The 26777-nt window shown below is 44.9% G+C and overlaps 1 protein-coding gene across 1 annotated transcript in view; it reads left to right on the top strand.

Annotated features, from left to right (window-relative positions):
* Positions 1–26777, top strand: part of b3galt1b (UDP-Gal:betaGlcNAc beta 1,3-galactosyltransferase, polypeptide 1b) — an 89250-nt gene that overhangs the window by 43855 nt on the left and 18618 nt on the right. The window lies entirely within an intron of this gene.

The following is a 26777-nucleotide window of genomic DNA, read 5'->3' as shown; positions in this document are numbered from 1 at the left end:
GATATTAAAGGTGCACAAAGTAACTTTTCTAGTGGTGGGTCTGACATCCCTGTGATCGCGCTTACTCAACTGGTTCATTTGTACTCACCCTCATGTTCATCTGTACTCAGCTTCATGTGTGGCTGTGTAAACTCTAAGTAACTCTAAGTAAGAATATATGTTTAGCAATGTATTTTGAGCAATAACTACATCTGTAATGGAATAAATGCAAGACGCCACACTGCAGAACATCTCCATACAGACAAGCAGGTGGCGAATGCTCCAACAGAAAAGGAAATGTTTTTAAATGTCTTACAATTGTTAGAAATACAAGCTCGAAATAGACCATCAAAAAATGAAATAAAAGAAAGAAGTGTCATGTTTTTAGAGCACACTTCCTCTCCACCATTGTTCTCTGATGACTGCAGATTCTATACAGTGTAGAGACTATATATTTGAGACAAGAGCTGGTCTGGACTGAAGGATTTGGTCCAAGGAGGCAGTTTTTTTCCCGGCGTGAGTGACTGACAGACTGTGACGCCGCTGCCTCTTCCATCCATCACATCGGCACATTAAACACCACACATAGACCTCGCTATTAGACCAGGATTCTGTTCAGCCACAGCCAGCTAAGAAGAATAAAGTGTGTTTTTGAGGCATACACTCCACAATCTGAGCTCACCATTGTGTGGTTTTCAGCTACAAAATGAGCTGATTTGCGGTGGATTTGCATTTGAACAGGTGGCCATTTTGTTTGCCTTTTTTCTCCTCACTGTCAAATTAAACAGTCTGGAGGTTTGTGTTTGAACAAAAACAGAACTTTTAACAGCTCTATTGTTGGCGGTTTGCTTGTGGTGGTGGTGCTGCTGCTGCTGCTGCTGCTGCTGTTTTACAATCTATGCATTTTTAATTGCCACCCGACGAGGAAGTAGAAATATTCAAATAGAAAAGATTGCTTGAGGAGTTTTTACCGACTCCAGCTAAAGTTGGCAATGGCAAAGCAACTCCCACAGAGCACATGGACACAGCAGATACACTGTTTAAGATGTCAGGCTGATCGTAGAGGGGTCAATTAACATTTATACTGTGCATTCAGATTGGAAATATCTCTAATATGGTGGGGCAGATGTGAGTCCTGCCTGTGATACTCGCTTCTCTGTCAGTAATTGGATTGAACAGCTGCATGGATTCACGGTATGTTTGGAGCTTATGCATTTAGTCCTTCTTATCACGAGTGCGTGCGTGTTCTGGAGAAATCATGCTGTGCAACTGTGCTGAAGTCCGAATCAGCCAGGCACTAACCGTTTGCACTCACACTGGACAAATTTAGCCAACTGTATGTGGCCCTGGTTTCTTTGCGTGCACGTTATTAGGCCCGAGCCCCAGCAGGGCGGAGGGCCTATTGCTCCCGCAACGCTGCCGAAGGCAGCGTTGCAACTGTCTGACCAAACATGCGGGCGCAGCCCGCATGTTTGGTACCCCGTCGCCCCTGGCAAGTACAGTGAACTAGCCCATGCCGAAGGCATGGATCATGCATACTTACTCCTGCTATGACAGAAATAGTCAACAATGAGTGAATGGGTGTAGCCCATTCACTCATTGTTGACAACAGCAGCGCGAAGCGCTGCATTCCTCCAAAATCACTCCTGGCATCGTCCCGTACGCGGGAATCCATGCCGCAGGCATGGGCCATGCTTGTATCTGCTCAAATCAATGGAAGTCTATGGGGAGTGGGCGGGGCATCCCGACGGAATAGGGATTGACGAGCGCGTAAGCGCTCGTAATGATGATTCCACCCCATGGCGGCATCGGGAAGGCTTAGAGCTTTCAAACAATGTATAATTTGTTGTTATAGTGGAAACGGCTATATTGTTTTTGCTAAAAATATTATTATTTTTAGGCCCGAGCGCCACAAGCTGGCGAGAGGCCTATTAATCTCGTAAGGCCGTGCGAAGCACGGCTGCGAAAGTGCGCACGTAGTGCGCACGAAATCGAGCGCGAAGCGCTCGCCCACTTCCAAACACTCACTAACGCACTCCTTCACTCACGCACGCCCCGTGCATACTAATTAATAGTAGGAAAATGGAACATTACCGTTGTAAACGGGCGAAGCCCGTGCAAAAGTGCGCACTAAACGAGCACTTTACATTGGGATGACGACCGCGAAGCGGTCGTCATCCCCATATAAAGCACTCATTTGCCCTAAGTAGCTCACGAATACGTTCCCCATCTCTTGCATGTTCCATGCATATAAGCATGTAATGCAAAAATTGAACATTATTACTGTATAGAGGGCCAAAAACACAAAGTGGGCGGAGCCCACTCAAAATTAACGAAAGTACCCGTCAGTGACCAGGGACCCACACCATGAGGTAGGAAAGCGCGAGCGCTTTCCGAAAATGTATAGTTTATGATATTTGAAAAATGGGAAACATTGTTTTCGCATCGGAATCTTCTTCTTCTTCTTCTTCTTCTTCTTCTTCTTCTTCTTCTTCTTCTTCTTCTTCTTCTTCTTCTTCTTCTTCTTCTTCTTCTTCTTCTTCTTCTTCTTCTTCTTCTTCTTCTTCTTCTTCTTCTTCTTCTTCTTCTTCTTCTTCTTCTTCTTCTTCTTCTTCTTCTTCTTCTTCTTCTTCTTCTTCTTCTTCTTCTTCTTCTTCTTCTCGGGACCAACCCCCCTATTTTTCACCCAGTGAACATTGACGAAAAGTCACAAAAATGTTCACACCTCTAAAAATCGTGCCTCTCTACATTCTGGCTATTTCCCTTTTCTAAAATAAAAAAATTGGCGCGTCAGCGCCCCCAAATGTACCAAAAATGCATTGAGAGATGGGAAATGACCCAAAAAAAATCTGATCGTAGAATCATGAAATTTGGCGCAGAGGTAGATGGTGACAAGAGAAGTAAAAAATATTATTACGGCAACGCCGTCCACCCAACCAAATGTCGGCCATATTGCTTCAAAAATGGCTAAACATGATTTTGGAGTTTTTCCAAACGTCGTACTTTTACGAACTCCTCCCAGGGCGTTGGCCCTAAAAAGCTGAAATTTGGTGAAAATGTTACTGAGGAGTGGGACATCAAAAGTTATCCAAATTACATTGATACCTCTCACGGTCTCTGTGCGGCGAAGCCGCAAACTGTAGCTAGAATTTCAGAAATCTCCCATATTTAAAATTTCTGCCGTTTGCGCAGATAAAGTCCGAATTGCGTCAAATTAGAATCAGTTGTTAAACTCTTTGCCCTAAACCCACTTGAAGTTAAATAAATTCATTTGGCGCCACAGCGCCCCCTACAAATTTTATATGGAGGTTAAATGTTTAGTTTTGCGAAATTATATGAAATTTGACACACAACTCAATTTTAGCATCCCCATCAAAAAAGTCAATGAGAGCCATGTCATAATTGTTATGGCGTTGCCGTAACGATGACCGAAACCTTCCATGTTATTCCAATGGGGAAATCGCCAGAACATGTTTACACTTTAGACTTTCACAAACTCCTCTTAGGGCGTTAGCCCTATTAACCTGAATTTTGGTGAGACTCATCTTCAGGGGTGGACCATCAAAAGTGATCCACATTTTTATTCAAAGAGTCACGGTGTCTGTGCGGCAAAGCCGCACATTGTGCCAAGAATTCAAAATAAAATTGCTTTTTGATGGTAAAACAAAGGGGAGAAGATGTGACAGCGTCACAGATTCAGCAGTAGTCGCAATAAAAGAACAATTGGGGCGCGTTAGCGCCCCCTCCTCTTGCGGCGTGGCGGCGGCGTGGCGATCTCTAATTTGACCCCCTGAACATGCTCAAAAACTCACCAAACTTTGCGCAAAATTCAGAATCGGCGAAAAATTTGATTTTTTCTGGGCCATTTTTTTTTTGTTAAAAAATGGCGCGACAGCGCCACCGACAAAAGTCAAAATACATTGCGCCTATGGGAGACGCCCCGAGGTCAACTTTGGCGTAAAGCTACGAAATTCGGGACACGCATTCCTCTCGTGAGGACAAAGAAAAAAAATCATTGTGGCCACGCCCCCAGACTTACCCTATGGCCGCCATCTTCCTTTGAAAATGAAAACACGCTGTGTTAGCCATTTTGTTCACGTCAAACTTTGACGAACTCCTCCTAGGGCGTTTTGCCCACCAACTTCAAAATTGGCGTACGTCCTCTGGACAAGTGGGGCATCTAAAGTTATCCAATTTTTGGAGATACCTTTTACGGTCTGTGTGCGGCGCAGCCGCAAAGTTGGACAACTTATTTTGGAATATTGCAGGTCTAAAAATTGCTCCCATTTGATCAAAACCAGTCCGATTATGACCAAATTTGAATCAGTTGTTCAACTTTCTAGTTTGGACCAGTTTATGATGACAAAATTGAAATAGGCGCGATAGCGCCCCCTACAGAGTGACCTTTAAATTAACATTGAAGGTCAAAAATTAGTTTGACCAAAATGTTCTAAACTTTACCCAAAATTCTATTTTGGCGTCCCGATCAAAAAAGCCAATCAGACAAATGCCTTAATTTTTACGGCGTAGTCGTAGCGATGACATAAACTTCCCATGTTATCCCTATGGGAATACCGCTAAATCTCTCGAATATCAACATTTTTCTGTTTCACACTTTAACGAACTCCTCCTAGTGCGTTTTGCCCACCAACCCCAAAATCGGTGTATGTCCTCTAGACAAGTGGGGCATCTAAAGTTATCCACATTTTAAGGATAGCTTTTACGGTCTCTGTGCGACGGAGCCGCAAACGTTTCCCAGAATTCTAACTATTTGGCCTTCAGAGTGGCCTATAAGCAATAGAGTTTTTCCAAATGACATGACATTTTGAACAAAATTCTAATTTGCCATCCTGATCATGAAAGTATGAGAGCCAAAGTCATATTTTGTACGGCGTAACCGTAGCGATGACAGAAACATCCCATGTTATCCTTATGGGAAAATCGTTGAATCGCTCAAATCACCACATTTTTACGCTTCACACTTTAACGAACTCCTCCTAGGGCGATTGCCCGATCAAGCTCATATTTGGGGAAAATCATCTACACAAACGGGGCATCAAAAGTTATCCATATTTTGATTTTAAGTGGTACGGTCTCTGTGCCGTGGAGCTGCAAATATACTGTCACAAATGGGAAAAACGCCAAATCCTTGAAATGTTCACATTTACGCTTCACACTTTAACCAACTCCTCCTAGTGCGTTTGGCCCACCGATCTCAAAATCGGTGTACCTCCTCTATACAAGTGGGGCATCAAAAGTTATTCAAATTTTATGGATAACATTTACGGTCTCTGTGCAGCTGAGCCGCAAACTTTTCGCAGAATTTGGACTATTTGGCCTTCAGAGTGGCCTATAAACAAGAGTTTTTCCAAATGACATGACATTTTGCACACAATTCTCATTTGCCATCCCCAAAATAAAAGTATGGGAGCCAAAGTCATATTTGGTAAAGCGTAGCCGTAGCGATGACAGAAACATCCCATGTTATCCCTATGGGGAAACCGCAAAATCTCTAAAATGACCACATTTTTACACTTCACACTTTAACAAACTCCTCCTAGGGCGATTATCCGATCAAGTTCATATTTGGGGAGAATCATCTACACAAGCGGGGCATCAAAAGTTATCCATATTTTTATTCCAAGTGTCACGGTCTCTGTGCGCTGGAGCTGCACATTTGACCGATATTTGTCTTCATTTGCACTGGTTAAGCACAGCATTGTACATGTCCAATGTGTCACTGTCTTAGTTCTTAGACAATTGCGTTAGCGCCAACTCTGTAAAATGCAGAGAGCAGAGTCGGAAGGCCGGCGGCCCGCGAGGGCCGTTGGATGCCGCTTGCGGCTTTAATTTTTCTTGTTCTTCTTCAGCGCTTTGATCTCTAATTTGACCCCCTGAACATGCTCAAAAACTCACCAAACTTTGCCCAAAATTCAGAATCGGCGAAAAAAATTTTTTTTTCTGGGCCATTTTTTTTTTCGTTAAAAAATGGCGCGACAGCGCCACCGACAAATTCAAAATACATTGCGCCTATGGAAGACGCCCCGAGGTCAACTTTGGCGTAAAGCTACGAAATTCGGGACACGCATTCCTCTCGTGAGGACAAACAAAAAAAATCATTGTGGCCATGCCCCTAGACTTACCCTATGGCCGCCATCTTCCTTTGAAAATGAAAACACGCTGTGTTAGCCATTTTGTTCACGTCAAACTTTGACGAACTCCTCCTAGGGCGTTTTGCCCACCGACTTCAAAATCGGCGGACGTCCTCTGGACAAGTGGGGCATCTAAAGTTATCCAATTTTTTGAGATACCTTTTACGGTCTGTGTGCGGCGCAGCCGCAAAGTTGGACAACTTATTTTGGGATATTGCAGATCTAAAAATTGTTCCCATTTGATCAAAACAAGTCCGATTAGGACCAAATTTGAATCAGTTGTTCAACTTTCTAGTTTGGACCAGTTTATGATGACAAAATTGAAATAGGCGCGATAGCGCCCCCTACAGAGTGACCTTTAAATTAACATTGAAGGTCAAAAATTAGTTTTACCAAAATTTTCTAAACTTTGCCCAAAATTCTATTTTGGCGTCCCGATCAAAAAAGCCAATCAGACAAATGCCTTAATTTTTACGGCGTAGTCGTAGCGATGACATAAACCTCCCATGTTATCCCTATGGGAAAACCGCTAAATCTCTCGAATATCCACATTTTTCTGTTTCACACTTTCACACGAACTCCTCCTAGGGCGTTTTGCCCACCGACCTCAAAATCGGTGTACGTCCTCTAGACAAGTGGGGCATCTAAAGTTATCAAAATTTTAAGGATAACTTTTACGGTCTCTGTGCGACGGAGCCGCAAACGTTTCCCAGAATTCCGACAATTTGGCCTTCAGAGTGGCCTATAAACAATAGAGTTTTTCCAAATGACATGATATTTTGCACAAAATTCTAATTTGCCATCCTGATCATAAAAGTATGAGAGCCAAAGTCATATTTTGTACGGCGTAACCGTAGCGATGACAGAAACATCCCATGTTATCCTTATGGGAAAATCGTAGAATCGCTCAAATCACCACATTTTTACGCTTCACACTTTAACGAACTCCTCCTAGGGCGATTGTCCGATCAAACTCATATTTGGGGAATATCATCTACACAAGCGGGGCATGAAAAGTTGTCCATATTTTGATTTTAAGTGCTACGGTCTCTGTGTGGCGGACCCGCAAATATATGTCAGAAATGGGAAAACAGCGAAATCTCTGAAATGTTCACATTTACGCTTCACACTTTAACAAACTCCTCTAAGGGCAATAGCTCGATCAAGTTCATATTTGGGGAAAATCATCTACACAAGCGGGGCATCAAAAGTTATCCATATTTTTATTCCAAGTGCTACGGTCTCTGTGCGGCGGCGCAGCAAATTTGACTGACACTTGTGTTCATTTGCACTGGATTGGCCATGTCCAATGTGTCGCCGTCTGTCAAGTTCTTTTTTAATTCAACACACAATAAGGGCCCCATCTTTATCAAGTCGAAAGCGCAGAGTGGGAAGGATGCAGCTTGCGGCTTTAATTGTCCTTGTAATGCGTTGGTGGAGATCCACACACGTTCAGTTGTCCAAGTCTTCATTTGTTACCAAACTCACATTTTTTTTTTGTCTTCACACTGACTTCCAAGCCAGCTTACTCGCACAAAATAGCCACTTTTATCAGACCGCATCCGTTTGCTATTACTCCAGTATCCCCCTGGTTTGATTTTAGGTTGAGTTGTTTGGCAGATCTTATATCACCGCAACAGATGGATGTGAAACGACCACTATATTCAAGGCCAGAACCATTCCATCGCCCATTTGCCCGTTTCTGGGCAGGGATCATCCAGCGTACATTTCTAAAACAGTTATCGTGATTAATGCTGCAATTACAAAGCACAGTGGAGCCATGCTAATGAACTGTAGCATTCTCCTGCACAGAGGTGGGATTGAATCAACTACCTCTAATAAATCGTGTTATGCATTTTTATCCTCTTCTCGGCTTCATAAATTAAGAGTGGAGGAGTATTTATAGTTGCCATGGTGGACCACAAGCTGCCATGACATTACATTTCCATGAGCGTAGCAGTATGCAACAGTTTGCATGTAGGGAGACTTCAGAGAGATCCAGCTGTGTGGAGATCGGATCTATTTCCACCAAAGAGAGTTGACCTTTTGTAAAGCTGGTTGTGTAGTCCTGTTGTTCGGTCAGACAAGCGCAGTGCATTAGGGAATAAAGCGAAACGATGAGGGTTTACGTGGATGATATGAATTATTGATGATTCAGTTCTTTGATGGTCTCATTTTATGCTAAATAGATTTTTCACGTATTTTATGAATATTCATCAAAGAAATACCCAAAGTTGTGTTTCATTTCCTTCACATTTCTGAGTCATCCTGAATATTTACGTTACCTCTTGACGAGAGTTCAAACTGCTTGGCCCAAACCGCCCCCACAGTGTGTTTAAGTCTGGTCTTTTAATCTCTGGCTTTTAACAGCGCGTGAGTTGTGTGGTCCCCTGTGTCCTTTTTATGATTATTTATTCATTTTATTCATAGATGTTATTCCTCATTCATCCAGTTGTCTGTTGTTGAAAAGGTTTCAAAGGACAATGTTTTTCCAATCAAAACGTTTCACTTTCATTTGAAAGTCATTGTCTGTGGAGCTAGATTATCCCTGCCCTCAGGAAAGAGCATAACAAGGTGCATAAGGGGCCCTGTCCTCCTGCAAATAAGAGAATCCCTCTTTGATCAGAAATTGTGGATTATTTGCCAGCTGTTTACATGAGGGAAAGCCAGTCAAATGCCAATAAACAGTGCTCCGAGGCAGTTTGGATTGATTGTCATCATAGGCAATTTGTGCAGCAGCTGCACTTTTGTAATCAAACAAAGAACATAGCCTACAGTAGGCCTACTTTGTCTATAGTTCTGTATTGTTTCAAACAAAAGTCTCAGATTCAATTGTCGCCGCCCTCTCTAGCGTTTTTGAGAGTTTCAGGCAGCCACAGTTTAAACAGACACAGACAGATCAGGGGTGAAGTTGGGGGCGGTTTGACTTTGCAAATGTATTCTACGATACACAAGGAGCAAAATGGTCTAAAAATGATGATCATTTTCAATTAGAATGAAACAGGACGTGTGATGTATTGAGCTCGCTCGGCGAACCCCAGAACCATCACCAAGGCACACGCAAAGTGCTTCAACTTCTTACAAATGTGTAAATCATGTTTTGTAAATGCAACAGAAAGTGTCACTAGTTTGCAGCCTGTTGTCTGCTCTAGAGCTTCGACCTGTTCTTCAGAAGAGCAGGAGAAAGGCTTCGCTTGAGCAGGGACCGAGTATGGAAAAGGACTGTGGGGGCCCTCATAAAAACTGAGTAATGAATTGCAACTAATTACAACTAAAATTCTTCAGAATACAGGCAATTATATGACCTCCAGACCCCCCCTTAGGATTGTGATTCATGCAATATATATAAAATGAAATATATACAAAAAGAAAATACTTCAGAAATAGACACCTTAAGGTTGTATTACAGACATCAAACCCTTACATATTTTGACTGCCAATCAGGTACTGACCCATGGTGGGTGAGTATCAGTATCAACAGAACCGTAATATCCCAGTCTAACAGGTAAACAAAGGCGGGGCAGTATCGGGCTAAACTCCACCTTGAAGGTAGAACTAATCTAGTTTAGAGCAGTACAAGGTCTTCTAAGACCAGCTCCTTCAGATTGAAACAGATGTGATATATATATATATATATATATATATATATATATATATATATATATATATATATATATATATATATATATATATATATATATATATATGCTAGAGAAATAAAGTGGATTGGATAATGTCAGCCAGTGGTAATCTACGAAGTGCTCCTCTGTCCATTCACGTTCTCCAGACTCATTTATGTTTTTGTGCTCAATTTACCATCACAATGTTGCTAACCAACTCATGTTTCATCCATCCATCTTCCATCCATCTTCAGGCGCCCAGGAGGCTCCGGAACAGATGCCCGAGCCACCTCAGCTGGCTCCTCTCGACGTGGAGGAGCAGCGGCTCTACTCCGAGCTCCCCCCGTGTGGCCGAGCTCCTCATCTCTAAGGGAGCGCCCAGCCACACGCTTGTATTCGCGATATCGTTCTTTCGGTCATGACCCAAAGCTCATGACCATAGGTGAGCTTTGCCTTTCGACTCAGCTCCCTCTTTACCACAACGGTCCGATGCAGCGACTGCATCACTGCACCGATCCGCCTGTCGATCTCACGCTCCATCCTGCCCTCACTCGTGAACAAGACCCCGAGATACTTGAACTCCTCCACTTGGGGCAAGGACACCCCACCCACCTGGAGAGGGCAAGCCACCTTTTTCCGGTCGAGAACCATGGCCTCGGATTTGGAGGTGCTGATTCTCATCCCAGCCACTTCACACTCGGCTGCAAACCGTCCCAGTGCATGTTGCAGGTCCGGGATTGATGGAGCAATCAGGACAACATCTTCTGCAAACAGCAGAGATGGAATCCTGTGGTCCCCAAACCGGACACCCTCCGACCCCTGACTGCGCCTAGAAAGTCTGTCCATAAAAACTATGAACAGAACCAGTGACAAAGGGCAGCCCTGGCCGAGTCCAACATGCCCTCTCATGTTTCAGCCTTATTTAAACTGCTTCACTCCTCGGATTCTTTGCACTCTCTGCTGCCAAAAGGGGGTATTTTTTCGTTGCTTTTGCTTTTACATTAAATACCATGACAAAAATGTGCTAAAGCACTTAAATCAGATTTACGTTTATCAGATACAGTTATCACAAACCAAACTCTGCCCTTTGGCTGTAGTATAAGTATGACCTGTAGTTTGCGTAATGTAATAACGCTTCACACAATGCCAAACTGAGGATGTTTAATGACATTATTCATGTATTTCAAATCCTCCCTACGAGGATGCACTAATTTCCCCAGTTAAATTAGTTGTTTGCCTTTTAGTGCTCTGTCATAAGGCTTTTGAAGCTAAACCCAGAACCTGAGTCGAACTGGTGTTATCACATGATGTGTGGTATTTTTGGAGCCAAGGTGAGGTGTTTCATTCAGTCTGCGACGCTGGGGGCAGGAACAGAGAGCGGCCGGGCCGGGCAGCATCTGTTCAGGGAGAAATAGTGCTGGCACAGGCCTGGAGCCGAGCCAAGTCCCTGTCAGCTGTGCCTATGTGCTGCTGTGGACCAAAAACTCTTCTGCCACTGCAACAAATGCCTGTCGAGGGGAACAAACCGTCCCCAAGGTGAGGCCTGGGGAAGGAGAGGTGCTTTGGGGTTTTAGTGGAAGACAATTGAAAATGATGATAGTCAGTTATTTCATGTGAACGATCTGGAGCTGCAACAAATGAGTATTTTAGAAGTCGAATTGTCAAAAGTTTTTGTCTATTGTACATTGATACTTTTTAAATACATTATCAACCAAATAAAGTTTGACTGAAAGCTTCTATAGATTGAGAACTTGATTGGATGGATGGATATATGGATATGAGTAAATTGTATTATTAGTGAAAAATCGGAAATTCTTTGTTCTTTTTTGACATTTTGATTTAATAATGTCACTTTCTTTGTTATAAAAAAGTCTGTATATTTCAGATAACAATGACGACGGGTTCAATTCTACAAGATTAATCCAAAATGCCAGTGCAAAGGGATGTAAAGGTACAAGATCGCCCATAAAACAGGTCCAATTTATATTAGCATTTCTATATAGTACTCCTGAGTTATTTAAATACTACTGCATTTGGCTGCACATACTTGTACACAATGTTACAAAATTAATGTATCGCAAGTTTTTAAGACAAAATAAATTATAATAATAATAATACAAATAAAAATACAGATGGAAAAACTCCTTACAAACTACAAGACCCTTTAAGGCACGTTACGCATCTTTTTTTTATGAACAGTTTTTTTGTCCAGCTCGTTGTATTGCTGTGAGTTTTCCTTATGTTTATTATTCGTAAACTCTCATCTGTTGGACAAAGACACAAAGGCATTTCAACATTCACCGTGCATCAGTGAACAGAGAAATATGAGTGAAATATTCCCAGACTAAATGAGTTTATTCAGCTTGTCTCTGTGGAACCACATTATTACTCTGACTGTTTGGATCATTGTTGCATGGCTCGTGCTCACTGCTGGGTGCGTTGGCCTTTATGGTTATGTAAGTTGCCTGTTGGAAATGCCCCGGAGGTTTACTGCAGAGGAAGTGTGATAACGTCAAACAATACATACAATCGACAGGGCAGTATTTTAAGAACTGTGTATTAAATGTCCATAGAAAATGTCTCTTGAATTGGTTGACTTCCAGTGTGACCTTGTTATAAAATGACTTGAATGACAACAGCTCATCAATATAATCATTTTTACCGTTTTCTCTGTGCGACCCTAAGTTCTAAACAGCTTGGCTAATTTTCTGAACTGTAAAAAGCAGTGATTACAATGACATATTATGAGATCTATTCTAGTAGCAAGTCATAAGATTGTAACATCTGAATTATGATGATTTTTGTTCATAAATGTTATCAAAGTACTAGTATATTGAAGCTACAACATAAAGAGCTTCACAAATTCATCTTTTGATATGTAAATAAACATAAAACCATTCAATAATGAACATTTATATGCCAGACTGACTTTCAACGGACTAGTCTTTGTCTCTTTTTTTGCCATTTTGCTCTCTATCTTGTTCTGTTTTTCTTTTGTATTACTGTATATAAAAACAATTAACAGTAAAATAGTAAATTAAATCAAATAAAAAATAGCAAGCGACTTTAAATGCACAGTTAGTTTTAGTAAATGTAGATAGCCGTTCTTATTTGGGATGTGGGGAGACATTTCCTCTAAAATATCCCCATATCTTTCACAATAAAATCTATACATTCTTTTACCATATTTTAGTGCTTTTCTCACTGATTCTGCAAAAAAGTGTAGTAGTTGTATCTCTCTGTTTCTCCTCAGTACTTATTTCTTATTTGCAATGCTCATTGTCTCTGCACAGTCATCCAAATGCATAATTGTGTTTGTTGGCTTCTGACAAATTGACCTAGAAATAAGTTCTGGGCTGGTTAATTGCCTTTGCTAACAGAACTCCATCACAATCAGACACTTCATCTAAACCTTAGTGTCTTTTCATTCCCTTTCATTTAGCCGGGCCCATGACTCCCGTGGGACTGAGTTATCTGTGAGAATCAGCTTTGACACTTTCCCAATCTTTCAAAAGTCCTGTCTGCCTAATGTAGCTTCACCCTGTAATTGCCCAGTATAGATTCAGCCGCTGTTTGTCCTGCTGTAATAGAACAGCATCATTTTGAAAGAAGCCCTGAGCGTCAAATATGTAAATAGCTCTAATGCAGTAGAATTTACAAACGCGTGAAGCTGGTGAGCTACGGAAAGCCGCAGTTGCCCTGAGGCAGAGTGACGGATATGGCATCTTATTCAGAGCCAACAGATATACACGTAACACACCGATATGTGTAAGGAGTGCTTTGAGTTAGCATTTCATTACAGTTAAAGCTGCTTTACAAACAGCTGAAGGAGGAAGTGGCGATTTCATTCGAGGTAACTAGTTTGTTGCTCTCACAGACACATTCATGCATTTTCTAAAGTTATTTATTTATACAGGGATAGAAACTCAATGAGAGGTGAGTATCCTGTTGAATACCAAAACACTTTAAACTAACTGTAAAATGTCAATAAAAATCAATAAAACAAATTTATAAAAACACAGGAATAAGATCATGCAAAGCAAGAGCACTGGCATTGTGGGTAATCCTTAACGTCTCAGTGTTTTGTTCCACAGACGGAGCAAAGCTGCTGAAAGGCTTTTCCCTCCACTCTGTGTCGACACGGTGCAACTGTAATACAAGAATCTCCTGAGAGCTATATTGATGAATACTTGATCTGATTTTCAACATACTTGATAAATATGAACCGACGCTCCTCCTTGAACCGACACCTTAACGTGGTGGAGGGGTTTGAGTGCCCGAATGATCCCGGGAGCTATGTTGTCGGGGGCTTCATGCCCCTGGTAGGGTCTCCCAAGGCAAACAGGTCCTAGGTGACGGGTCAGACAAAGATCGGTTCAGAAGCCTCTTATGACGACGACACAATCAAGGCAGTTCACGTCGCCCGGATCGGCGTCACCGGGGCCCCATCCTGGAGCCAGGCCTGGGATGGGTGCTCCATGGCGAGCGCCTGGTGGCCGGGTCTTACCCCACGGGGCCCGGCCGGGCACAGCCCGAAAGAGCGACGTGGGGCCGCCCTCCCGTGGGCCCACCACCCGCAGGAGGATCCATAAGGGGCCGGTGCAGAGAGATCTGGGCGGCAGTCGATGGCAGGGGCCTCGGCGACCAGATCTCCAGACACAGAGACTAACTCTGGGGACATGGAATGTCACCTCGCTGGGGGGGAAAGAGCCTGAGCTTGTGCGGGAGGTTGAGCGATACCGACTAGATATAGTCGGCCTCACCTCCACGCACAGTTTGGGCTCTGGAACCCATCTCCTCGAGAGGGGCTGGACGCTCCACTTCTCTGGTGTTGCCCGCGGGGAGAGGCGGCGGGCTGGTGTGGGCTTGCTGATAGCCCCTCAGCTCAGCCGCCACGTGTTGGAGTTTACCCCGGTGAACGAGAGGGTCGCGTCCCTCCGCCTTCGGGTGGGGGACAGGTCTCTCACTGTTGTGGCCGAACAGCAGTGCAGAGTACCCGGCCTTCTTGGAGTCCTTGGGAGGGGTACTGGACAGTGCACCGACCGGGGACTCCGTTGTTCTACTGGGGGACTTCAACGCCCACGTGGGCAATGACAGTGACACCTGGAGAGGGGTGATCGGGAAGAACGGCTTCCCCGATCTGAACCCGAGCGGTGTTCAGTTATTGGACTTCTGTGCTAGCCACGGATTGTCCATAACGAACACCATGTTCAAGCACAAGGGTGTCCATCAGTGCACGTGGCACCAGGACACCCTAGGCCGGAGGTCAATGATCGACTTTGTTGTCGTGTCATCAGACCTCCGGCCGCGTGTCTTGGACACTCGGGTGAAGAGAGGGGCAGAGTTGTCAACCGATCACCACCTGGTGGTGAGTTGGATCCGCTGGCGGAGGAGGAAGCCGGACAGACTTGGCAGACCCAAGCGCATTGTGAGGGTCTGTTGGGAACGTCTAGTGGAGCCCTCTGTCAGTAGGGTATTCAACTCGCACCTCCGGGAGAGCTTCTCCCATGTCCCGGGGGAGGCTGGGGACATTGAGTCCGAGTGGACCATGTTCTCCGCCTCCATTGTTGATGCGGCTGCTCGGAGCTGTGGTCGCAAGGTCTCCGGTGCCTGTCGTGGCGGCAACCCCCGAACCCGGTGGTGGACACCGGAAGTAAGGGATGCCGTCAGACTGAAGAAGGAGGCCTATCAGGCCACTCTGGCTTGTAGGTCTCCGGAGGTCATCGACGGGTATCGGCAGGCCAAGCGAGCCGCGGCTCGTGCTGTCGCAGAGGCAAAAACCCGGGCCTGGGAGGAGTTCGGGGAGGCCATGGAGGAGGACTATCGGTCGGCACCAAAGAAATTCTGGCAAACCGTCCGGCGCCTCAGGAAGGGGAAGCAGTGTCTCACAAACACCGTTTACGGTGCGGGTGGAGGCCTGCTGACCTCGACTGGGGATGTCGTCGGACGGTGGAAGGAATACTTTGAGGATCTCCTTAATCCCTCAGTCACGTCTTCCGAAGAGGAAGTAGAGACCGGGGACTCGGAGGCTGGCTCATCCATCACCCAAGCTGAAGTCACTGAGGTTGTTCGCAAACTCCTCGGTGGCAGGGCTCCGGGGGTGGATGAGATCCGCCCTGAGTACCTAAAGTATCTGGATGTTGTAGGACTGTCTTGGTTGACACGTCTCTGCAACATCGCGTGGCGTTCGGGGACCGTGCCTCTGGACTGGCAGACCGGGGTGGTGGTCCCTCTATTTAAGAAGGGGGACCGGAGGGTGTGTTCCAACTACAGAGGGATCACACTCCTCAGCCTCCCGGGTAAGGTCTATTCCAAGGTACTGGAGAGGAGAATCCGACCGATAGTCGAACCTCGGATTCAGGAGGAGCAGAGTGGTTTTCGTCCCGGTCGTGGAACACTGGACCAGCTCTATACCCTCCATCGGGTGCTCGAGGGTTCATGGGAGTTTGCCCAACCAGTCCACATGTGCTTTGTGGATCTGGAGAAGGCTTTCGACCGTGTCCCTCGGGGTGTCCTTTGGGGGGTGCTCCGGGAGTACGGGGTCCGGGGCCCTTTGCTCAGGGCTGTCCGGTCCCTGTATGACCGGAGCAGGAGCTGTGTTCGCATTGCCGGCAGTAAGTCAGACCTGTTCCCAGTGCATGTTGGACTCCGCCAGGGCTGCCCTGTGTCACCGGTTCTGTTCATAATTTTTATGGACAGAATTTCTAGGCGCAGTCAGGGGTTGGAGGGGGTCCGGTTTGGGGACCACAGGATCTCATCTCTGCTGTTTGCAGACGATGTTGTCCTGATGGCTCCATCAAACCCGGACCTGCAACATGCACTGGGACGGTTTGCAGCCGAGTGTGAAGCGGCTGGGATGAGAATCAGCACCTCCAAATCCGAGGCCATGGTTCTCGACCGGAAAAAGGTGGCTTGCCCTCTCCAGGTGGGTGGGGTGTCCTTGCCCCAAGTGGAGGAGTTCAAGTATCTCGGGGTCTTGTTCACGAGTGAGGGAAGGATGGAGCGTGAGATCGACAGGCGGATCGGTGCAGCGGCTGCAGTGATGCAGTCGCTGCATCGGACCGTTGTGGTAAAGAGGGAGCTGAGCCGAAAGGCAAAGCTCTCTATTTACCGGTCGGTCTACGTTCCTACCCTCACCTATGGTCATGAGCTTTGGGTAGTGACCGAAAGAACAAGATCGCGGATACAAGCGGTCGAAATGAGTTTCCTCCGCCGTGTGGCTGGGCGCTCCCTTAGAGATAAGGTGAGGAGCTCGGCCACACGGGGGGAGCTCGGAGTAGAGCCGCTGCTCCTCCACGTTGAGAGGAGCCAGCTGAGGTGGCTCGGGCATCTGTTCCGGATGCCTCCTGGGCGCCTCCCTCGGGAGGTGTTTCAGGCATGTCCCACCGGGAAGAGGCCCCGGGGAAGACCCAGGACACGCTGGAGAGACTATGTCTCTCGGCTGGCCTGGGAACGCCTCGGGATCCCCCCGGAGGAGTTAGAGGAAGTGTCTGGGGAGAAGGAAGTCTGGGAGTCCCTGCTCAGACTGCTGCCCCCGCGACCCGGCCCCGGATAAAGCGGCAGAAGATGGATGGATGGATGGATTGATAAATAATCGGGCGAAAAGAGCCTGTTTCAGATGGAGATGAGCAGGATGGACCACCAGAGCAAAGCCAGCACCAGGCTCTTTTGCCCAGCTGCAGACAGTGCGCTGCAGGTTGATTTTGACACAAAGTACTGATTTGGGAGAACAAATATTCCTCTGTAGGGCTGTAACTAATGATTATTTTAGTAGTTTACTATTTAAGCCATTCAATTATTATTTCCACTGTTCAATGAGATTTCAGATCATGAAATTAGGGATTCTAAATTTATATCATTAAGTTAATTATTGATGTTGAGGTATTTTGTCAGTTATTGCACGAGGCCAGGACTAGAACAGGACCAAACCAAATCAGGAGCAAATAACGACAGATGTGATCCAGTGTCGGGAATCTACTGAAAATACTGAACTGGTACTGTTACTTTTTGACGATGACATTCAGAATACAATTGAAATCAAACACATTGCAGTATTTCTAAGTATTTTCCCAAACTGCACAGCGTTAGTGAGGAACATAGAAAGCACAGCTCATGTGGCGCACTCGTTCTTCCTCTAATAGTGATGGATAAATGCAGAAAGAGCGAACAAACATTAACTATTTTGAATCCTCTGTCATGTTTTCAAACTAGAATGAAAGGTCGGCTAATGTAGAAGTATTCCAAGTATTCAGACGCAAATATGATCATCATTGCAGCCTCATTGCTCTTAAACCCCCCTCATGTTTTGATCGCTACAGTATTTGCTTGTTATTCTGTTGCTTTATTACCCAGGTCTCCTCTGCCGTGAGATTTGTGTTTGCGTCTTGCAAAAACTCTCTTTTGTCTCCTCTGTCTTCTGTATCGTCAGGCGCTAATAACCGAAAAAGCATGGATACACAAACAAAGCCGGGGCAGATATGTCTTCTTTGTTCTGCTCCTTTGAATGCAGTGAGTGACGACTGACGAAAGGGCATCCATTAAACTAGAAAGCCCAGGCGGTACAATTATTCATTAATATGCGTGTTTATAATTGCTTTTGTCTTTTTTTTTTTTCATACATAAGTTGGATGTAATTTGAAGGCGTTTTGCCGAAAATGAAGGTTTAAAATGTGGAATTAAGCAGACTAATCAAGTGTTGTTACTTATTTGATGGAAAATGTTTGTTGGAATCTTTTCTGAAAGGATTATTAGATTATTATTATTATTATTATTATTAGACCTCAGCAACCGCTTTCTAAAAAGGTACAAAGAAGTTCAGCAACTCCAGTTTTACTTGTTAAACTCTAAATTGGAGTTCACGTCCGAGTTTGCTAGCTGTCCGACAGTTAGTGCTTTAAAGTAAATGTGATAAAATGCAATTAGCAGCAGAGTAAATCTTCCCCGACAGTCTGGGTCTGTGCCACGGACGAGTGAGTGAAGTTTACACACTGGAAGATTTAAGGCTGTACAACGCTCTGTTTTGATGTCTGCGCCAACACGCCAGACATTTCCAACAGCAAATGTCACGCCTTCTTCCACCAGATACTCTTTTTTTCTCTCTTTCTCCTCTCTTTTTTCCCCTTTTTTCCTCTCCATGACCCCTGCATCCTTCACCGCCATCTATTCATTTCAAGCTTTATTATGGGAAATTATGAGACACCAAGACTGAGCCCATATTAAGCTATTTCAAGCTGATAATGGATCGAAACTATGACTACTCCAGGACCATTTTAGGGATAGTTGATGTATATTGGTGCTAATATCGGAATCATGAACTGAAACAGAGATTTGAGATATTGAAAATGTTCATGAAAAAAAATTATGACACAAACGACACCGACAAAGCAATGACATCATATTTGGAATTACGGAAAATTTAAAGAACGGGATGTTTACTTTAAACTTGTCACGAACGGCAGAACAGAGCCAATTTACAGGGCTAGAAACAGGCGATGAATAAGGCGTCTTTAATGAAATATGAACAGTAAAGTACAAAAAAAACTCTTGGTCAAGAGTAACAAAAACATAAAATCTTTCCAGCGGTGGGCAGCGCCTGCAACCGCGGTGTCGGGGGCAGACGAGAGGCGTAGTCAGGTCCGTTCCAGGTTCAGTACACAGGGAAGACAGCGTTAACAGGGGATAGGCGAAAAGAGTAGTTTCAGGACGGTCCAGGGTCGACGACAGCAAACAGGTATCACGAGGGACAGGCAGGAATCAGAGTCAAAAGGTAATCAGGCTCAAGAACGCTCGAATGCTGGTGCTAACAGGGCAAATACAGACAATCTCGCCCTGAGACAAAGAACCCACACACTTATATACTACACCCAGTGATGAACAATCAGATACAGCTGTGAACCCACGCACAGGTGTGAGGGGCCTGAGAGACAAAAGGGCGGTAACCAGGGAGAACAAGAAGGGAAGGGGGAAACGAAGAGAAGCAGACAGAAACACCCTGAGTAAAACTAGACAAACTATACATCACCAGACAGACGGTGACCATGACAGGACTATGTGCCTTAATCTATAACATTTTTAGGCCCGAGCGCCACAAGCTGGCGAGAGGCCTATTAATCTCGTAAGGCCGTGCGAAGCACGGCTGCGAAAGTGCGCACGTAGTGCGCACGAAATCGAGCGCGAAGCGCTCGCGCACTTCCAAACACTCACTAACGCACTCCTTCACTCATGCACGCCCCGTGCATACTAATTAGTATTAGGAAAATGGAACATTACCGTTGTAAACGGGCGAAGCCCGTGCAAAAGTGCGCACTAAACGAGCACTTTACATTGGGATGACGACCGCTTCGCGGTCGTCATCCCCATATAAAGCACTCATTTGCGCTAAGTACCTCACGAATACGTTCCCCATCTCTTGCATGTTCCGTGCATATAAGCATGTAATGCAAAAAATGAACATTATTACTGTATAGAGGGCCAAAAACACAAAGTGGGCGGAGCCCACTCAAAATTAACGAAAGTACCCGTCAGTGACCAGGGACCCACACCATGAGGAAAATGTATAGTTTATGATATTTGGAAAATGGGAAACATTGTTTTCGCATCAGAATATTATTATAATATTATTATTATAATATTATAATATTATCAGTTGCAACGCTGCCGAAGGCAGCGTTGCAACTGTCTGACCAAACATGCGGGCGCAGCCCGCATGTTTGGTACCCCGTCGCCCCTGGCAAGTACAGTGAACTAGCCCATGCCGAAGGCATGGATCATGCATACTTACTCCTGCTATGACAGAAATAGTCAACAATGAGTGAATGGGCGTAGCCCATTCACTCATTGTTGACAACAGCAGCGCGAAGCGCTGCATTCCTCCAAAAACCCTCCTGGCATCGTCCCGTACGCGAAAATCCATGCCGCAGGCATGGGTCATGCTTGTATCTGCTCAAATCAATGGAAGTCTATGGGGAGTGGGCGGGGCATCCCGACGGAATAGGGAGTGACGAGCGCGTAAGCGCTCGTAATGATGATTCCACCCCATGACGGCATCGGGAAGGCTTAGAGCTTTCAAACGATGTATCATTTGTTGTTATAGTGGAAACGGCTATATTGTTTTTGCTAAAAATATTATTATTAGGCCCGAGCCCCAGCAGGGGGAGGGCCTATTGCTCCCGCAACGCTGCCGAAGGCAGCGTTGCAACTGTCTGACCAAACATGCGGGCGCAGCCCGCATGTTTGGTACCCCGTCGCCCCTGGCAAGTACAGTGAACTAGCCCATGCCGAAGGCATGGATCATGCATACTTACTCCTGCTATGACAGAAATAGTCAACAATGAGTGAATGGGCGTAGCCCATTCACTCATTGTTGACAACAGCAGCGCGAAGCGCTGCATTCCTCCAAAAACCCTCCTGGCATCGTCCCGTACGCGAAAATCCATGCCGCAGGCATGGGTCATGCTTGTATCTGCTCAAATCAATGGAAGTCTATGGGGAGTGGGCGGGGCATCCCGACGGAATAGGGAGTGACGAGCGCGTAAGCGCTCGTAATGATGATTCCACCCCATGACGGCATCGGGAAGGCTTAGAGCTTTCAAACGATGTATCATTTGTTGTTATAGTGGAAACGGCTATATTGTTTTTGCTAAAAATATTATTATTAGGCCCGAGCCCCAGCAGGGGGAGGGCCTATTGCTCCCGCAACGCTGCCGAAGGCAGCGTTGCAACTGTCTGACCAAACATGCGGGCGCAGCCCGCATGTTTGGTACCCCGTCGCCCCTGGCAAGTACAGTGAACTAGCCCATGCCGAAGGCATGGATCATGCATACTTACTCCTGCTATGACAGAAATAGTCAACAATTAGTGAATGGGCGTAGCCCATTCACTAATTGTTGACAACAGCAGCGCGAAGCGCTGCATTCCTCCAAAAACCCTCCTGGCATCGTCCCGTACGCGAGAATCCATGCCGCAGGCATGGGCCATGCTTGTATCTGCTCAAATCAATGGAAGTCTATGGGGAGTGGGCGGGGCATCCCGACGGAATAGGGAGTGACGAGCGCGTAAGCGCTCGTAATGATGATTCCACCCCATGGCGGCATCGGGAAGGCTTAGAGCTTTCAAACGATGTATCATTTGTTGTTATAGTAAAAACGGCTATATTGTTTTTGCTAAAAATATTATTATTATTATTATTATTATTATTATTTTTCTTGTTCTTCTTCAGCGCTTTGATCTCTAATTTGACCCCCTGAACATGCTCAAAAACTCACCAAACTTTGCCCAAAATTCAGAATCGGCGAAAAATTTTATTTTTTCTGGGCCATTTTTTTTTTCGTTAAAAAATGGCGCGACAGCGCCACCGACAAAAGTCAAAATACATTGCGCCTATGGGAGACGCCCCGAGGTCAACTTTGGCGTAAAGCTACGAAATTCGGGACACGCATTCCTCTCGTGAGGATAAACAAAAAAAATCATTGTGGCCACGCCCCCAAACTTACCCTATGGCCGCCATCTTCCTTTGAAAATGAAAACAAGCTGAGTTAGCCATTTTGTTTACGTCAAACTTTGACGAACTCCTCCTAGGGCGTTTTGCCCACCGACTTCAAAATCGGCGTACGTCCTCTGGACAAGTGGGGCATCTAAAGTTATTCAATTTTTTGAGATACCTTTTACGGTCTGTGTGCGGCGCAGCCGCAAAGTTGGACAACTTATTTTGGAATATTGCAGGTCTAAAAATTGCTCCCATTTGATCAAAACCAGTCCGATTAGGACCAAATTTGAATCAGTTGTTAAACTTTCTAGTTTGGACCAGTTTAGGCTGACAAAATTGAAATGGCAGTGATAGCGCCCCCTACAGAGTGACCTTTAAATTAACATTGAAGGTCAAAAATTAGTTTTACCAAAATTGTCTAAACTTTACCCAAAATTCTATTTTGCCGTCCCGATCACAAAAGCCAATCACAAAAATGCCTAAATTTTTACGCCGTAGTCGTAGCGATGACAGAAACCTCCCATGTTATCCCTATGGGAAAACCACAAAATCTCTCAAATTACCACATTTTTATGTTTTACACTTTAACGAAGTCCTCCTAGTGCGTTTTGCCCACCAACCTCAAAATCGGTGTACGTCCTCTAGACAAGTGGTGTATCTAAAGTTATCCAAATTTTAAGGATAACTTTTACGGTCTTTGTGCGACGGAGCCGCAAACGTTTCCCAGAATTCTGACTATTTGGCCTTCAGAGTGGCCTATAAACAATAGAGTTTTTCCAAATGACATGATATTTTGAACGAAATTCTAATTTGCCATCCTGATCATAAAAGTATGAGAGCCAAAGTCATATTTTGTACGGCGTAACCGTAGCGTTGACAGAAACATCCCATGTTATCCTTATGGGAAAATCGTAGAATCGCTCAAGTCACCACATTTTTACGCTTCACACTTTAACAAACTCCTCCTAGGGCGATTGTCCGATCAAGTTCATATTTGGAGAATATCATCTACACAAGCGGGGCATCAAAACTTACCCATATTTTGATTCTAAGTGCTACGGTCTCTGTGTGGCGGACCCGCAAATATATGTCAGAAATGGGAAAACAGCGAAATCTCTAAAATCACCACATTTTTACGCTTCACACTTTAACGAACTCCTCCTAGGCCGATTGCCCGATCAAGCTCATATTTGGGGAAAATCATCTACACAAACGGGGCATCAAAAGTTATCCATATTTTGATTTTAAGTGGTACGGTCTCTGTGCCGTGGAGCTGCAAATATACTGTCACAAATGGGAAAAACGCCAAATCCTTGAAATGTTCACATTTACGCTTCACACTTTAACAAACTCCTCCGTGGGCAATAGCTCGATCAAGCTTTACTTTGGGAAAAATCATCTACACAAGCGCGGCATCAAAAGTTATCCATATTTTTATTCCAAGTGCTACGGTCTCTGTGCGGCGGCGCAGCAAATTTGACTGACACTTGTGTTCATTTGCACTGGATTGGCCATGTCCAATGTGTCGCCGTCTGTCAAGTTCTTTTTTTATTCAAGACACAATAAGGGCGCCATCTTTATCAAGTCAAAAGCGCAGAGTCGGAAGGCCGGCGGCCCGCGAGGGCCGTTGGATGCCGCTTGCGGCTTTAATTATTATTATTTTTCTTGTTCTTCTGCTTTTTGAGCTCTAATTTGACCCCCTGAACATGCTCAAAAACTCACCAAACTTTACCCAAAATTCAAAATCGGCGAAAAATTTTGTTTTTTCTGGGCCATTTTTTTTTTCGTTAAAAAATGGCGCGACAGCGCCAGCGACAAAAGTCAAAATACATTGCGCCTATGGGAGACGCCCCGAGGTCAACTTTGTCGTAAAGCTACGAAATTCGGAACACGCATTCCTCTTGTGAGGACAAAAAACAAATATTATTGTGGCCACGCCCCCAGACTTACCCTATGGCCGCCATCTTCCTTTGAAAATGAAAACACGCTGTGTTAGCCATTTTGTTCACGTCAAACTTTGACGAACTCCTCCTAGGGCGTTTTGCCCACCAACTTTAAAATCGGCGTACGTCCTCTGGACAAGTGGGGCATCTAAAGTTATCCAATTTTTTGGTATACCTCTTACGGTCTGTGTGCGGCGCAGCCGCAAAGTTGGACAACTTATTTTGGGATATTGCAGATCTAAAAATTGTTCCCATTTGATCAAAACAAGTCCGATTAGGACCAAATTTGAATCAGTTGTTCAACTTTCTAGTTTGGACCAGTTTAGGCTGACAAAATTGAAATAGGCGCGATAGCGCCCCCTACAGAGTGACCTTTAAATTAACATTGAAGGTCAAAAATTAGTTTTACCAAAATTTTCTAAACTTTGCCCAAAATTCTATTTTGGCGTCCCGATCAAAAAAGCCAATCAGACAAATGCCTTAATTTTTACGGCGTAGTCGTAGCGATGACATAAACCTCCCATGTTATCCCTATGGGAAAACCGCTAAATCTCTCGAATATCCACATTTTTCTGTTTCACACTTTCACACGAACTCCTCCTAGGGCGTTTTGCCCACCGACCTCAAAATCGGTGTACGTCCTCTAGACAAGTGGGGAATCTAAAGTTATCCAAATTTTAAGGATAACTTTTACGGTCTCTGTGCGACGGAGCCGCAAACGTTTCCCAGAATTCTGACTATTTGGCCTTCAGAGTGGCCTATAAACAATAGAGTTTTTCCAAATGACATGATATTTTGAACAAAATTCTAATTTGCCATCCTGATCATAAAAGTATGAGGGCCAAAGTCATATTTTGTACGGCGTAACCGTAGCGATGACAGAAACATCCCATGTTATCCTTATGGGAAAATCGTAGAATCGCTCAAATCACCACATTTTTACGCTTCACACTTTAACAAACTCCTCCTAGGGCGATTGTCCGATCAAACTCATATTTGGAGAATATCTTCTACACAAGCGGGGCATCAAAACTTATCCTTATTTTGATTCTAAGTGCTACGGTCTCTGTGTGGCGGACCCGCAAATATATGTCAGAAATGGGAAAACAGCAAAATCTCTGAAATGTTCACATTTACGCTTCACACTTTAACAAACTCCTCCTAGGGCGATTGTCCGATCAAACTCATATTTGGAGAAAATCATCTACACAAGCGGGGCATCAAAAGTTATCCATATTTTTATTCCAAGTGTCACGGTCTCTGTGTGGCGGACCCGCACATTTGACCGACACTTGTGTTCATTTGCACTGGATTGGCCATGTCAATTGTGTCGCCGTCTGCAGGGCCGGCCCAGCCTATAAGCGAACTAAGCAGCCGCGTAGGGCCCCGAGGCGTTAATAGGGCCCCCAATCTGGCAACCCGTTTTATGCGAAGTGCAAGCGCAGCGTGCGCCACTGGTGTAGTAGCGCTGCTGGCGCGGCAGCGCACACAGCGGTAACATAACACACAAACCGCATTTATTTGTAATGACAATCTGGCAACCGAGACACCAAACCTGCGCTGATTGGTCGCGAGCAGAACGAGAGCAAAACATAAACACAACAGAACGTGGTCCCTGCGTGGTCCTCATGTCCAGAGGAATATATCTCCTGGTTCCGAAAAACGAAAGAAGAAACTTCTTGACGATGTAAAGAAACTGCAAACTCAACAACACTCTCCAGGTATTGAACTTATCTTACAAAGAGACGGTTAATGCTGCTGTTTGAAACAACACGATTCTGTCACGTTAGTTCGCTCAGGCTGGAGGCGACGAGAGCTCTGCCCCACGCACAATATGTCTGAATGAAAGATAATAAACTTAACATTTACACCAGCCCGTGTTAGCTGCGGAGGTGGCGTCTATGCCCCGGGTCACTAAGAGGCGGAGATCCGGTCTGGACGAGCGCCGTCTCGTCCAGAACCTCTGACGTGAAACTTTGGAGTGAACAGTGTGCGGCCCCTGTCCCGGGCCCCTGTCCCGGGCCCCTGTCCCGGGCCCCTGTCCCGGGCCCCTGTCCCGGGCCCCTGTGCAGCCTCAGTCAGAGATGAGCGGTTTGAGTTTGCGTCCCTCTCTCTCACATCACCATGTGTGAGATCAATCGTGACTCGTGATGTCTGTTTTACTTCTTAAAGTGCAATAAGAGGAACGTAAAGGTTTATGCGTGTAAGGTCCATCAGCCAATCACATCGCAGCATTGTTTCATGCAGGAGTCCAGTGTGTGATGTTCTGATCAGAACAAACATTTATATTGTAATTCACTTTTAATAGAGCAATAAAACATTTCAATTTATTTAAAAAGCATCATTAGACTATTTGTTATAAATTATAATAAACTGATAATATTATAATTACGTCTGTTATAGAATAATACTATATATTTTTATACAAAAGTGGCAAAGCTGCAGAAACGCAGTCTCTTCACTATAGCGAGGTTTGGACCTTCACTTCTAGTTCTGTTCATTCTCTGGGAATAACATGTTTGCACTGTTTTATCAGTGTCAATTGTTAATCAAGCAATGCTTATGCCATTTGTTTAATTTAATATAACTTGTTTTGTCA

Source organism: Eucyclogobius newberryi, unplaced genomic scaffold (genome assembly GCF_026437365.1).
Source record: "Eucyclogobius newberryi isolate DKJ021-1_F unplaced genomic scaffold, fEucNew1.0.hap1 SCAF_14, whole genome shotgun sequence".
NCBI lineage: Eukaryota > Metazoa > Chordata > Actinopteri > Gobiiformes > Gobiidae > Eucyclogobius > Eucyclogobius newberryi.
This window is presented reverse-complemented; position numbering and strand designations above follow the sequence as displayed.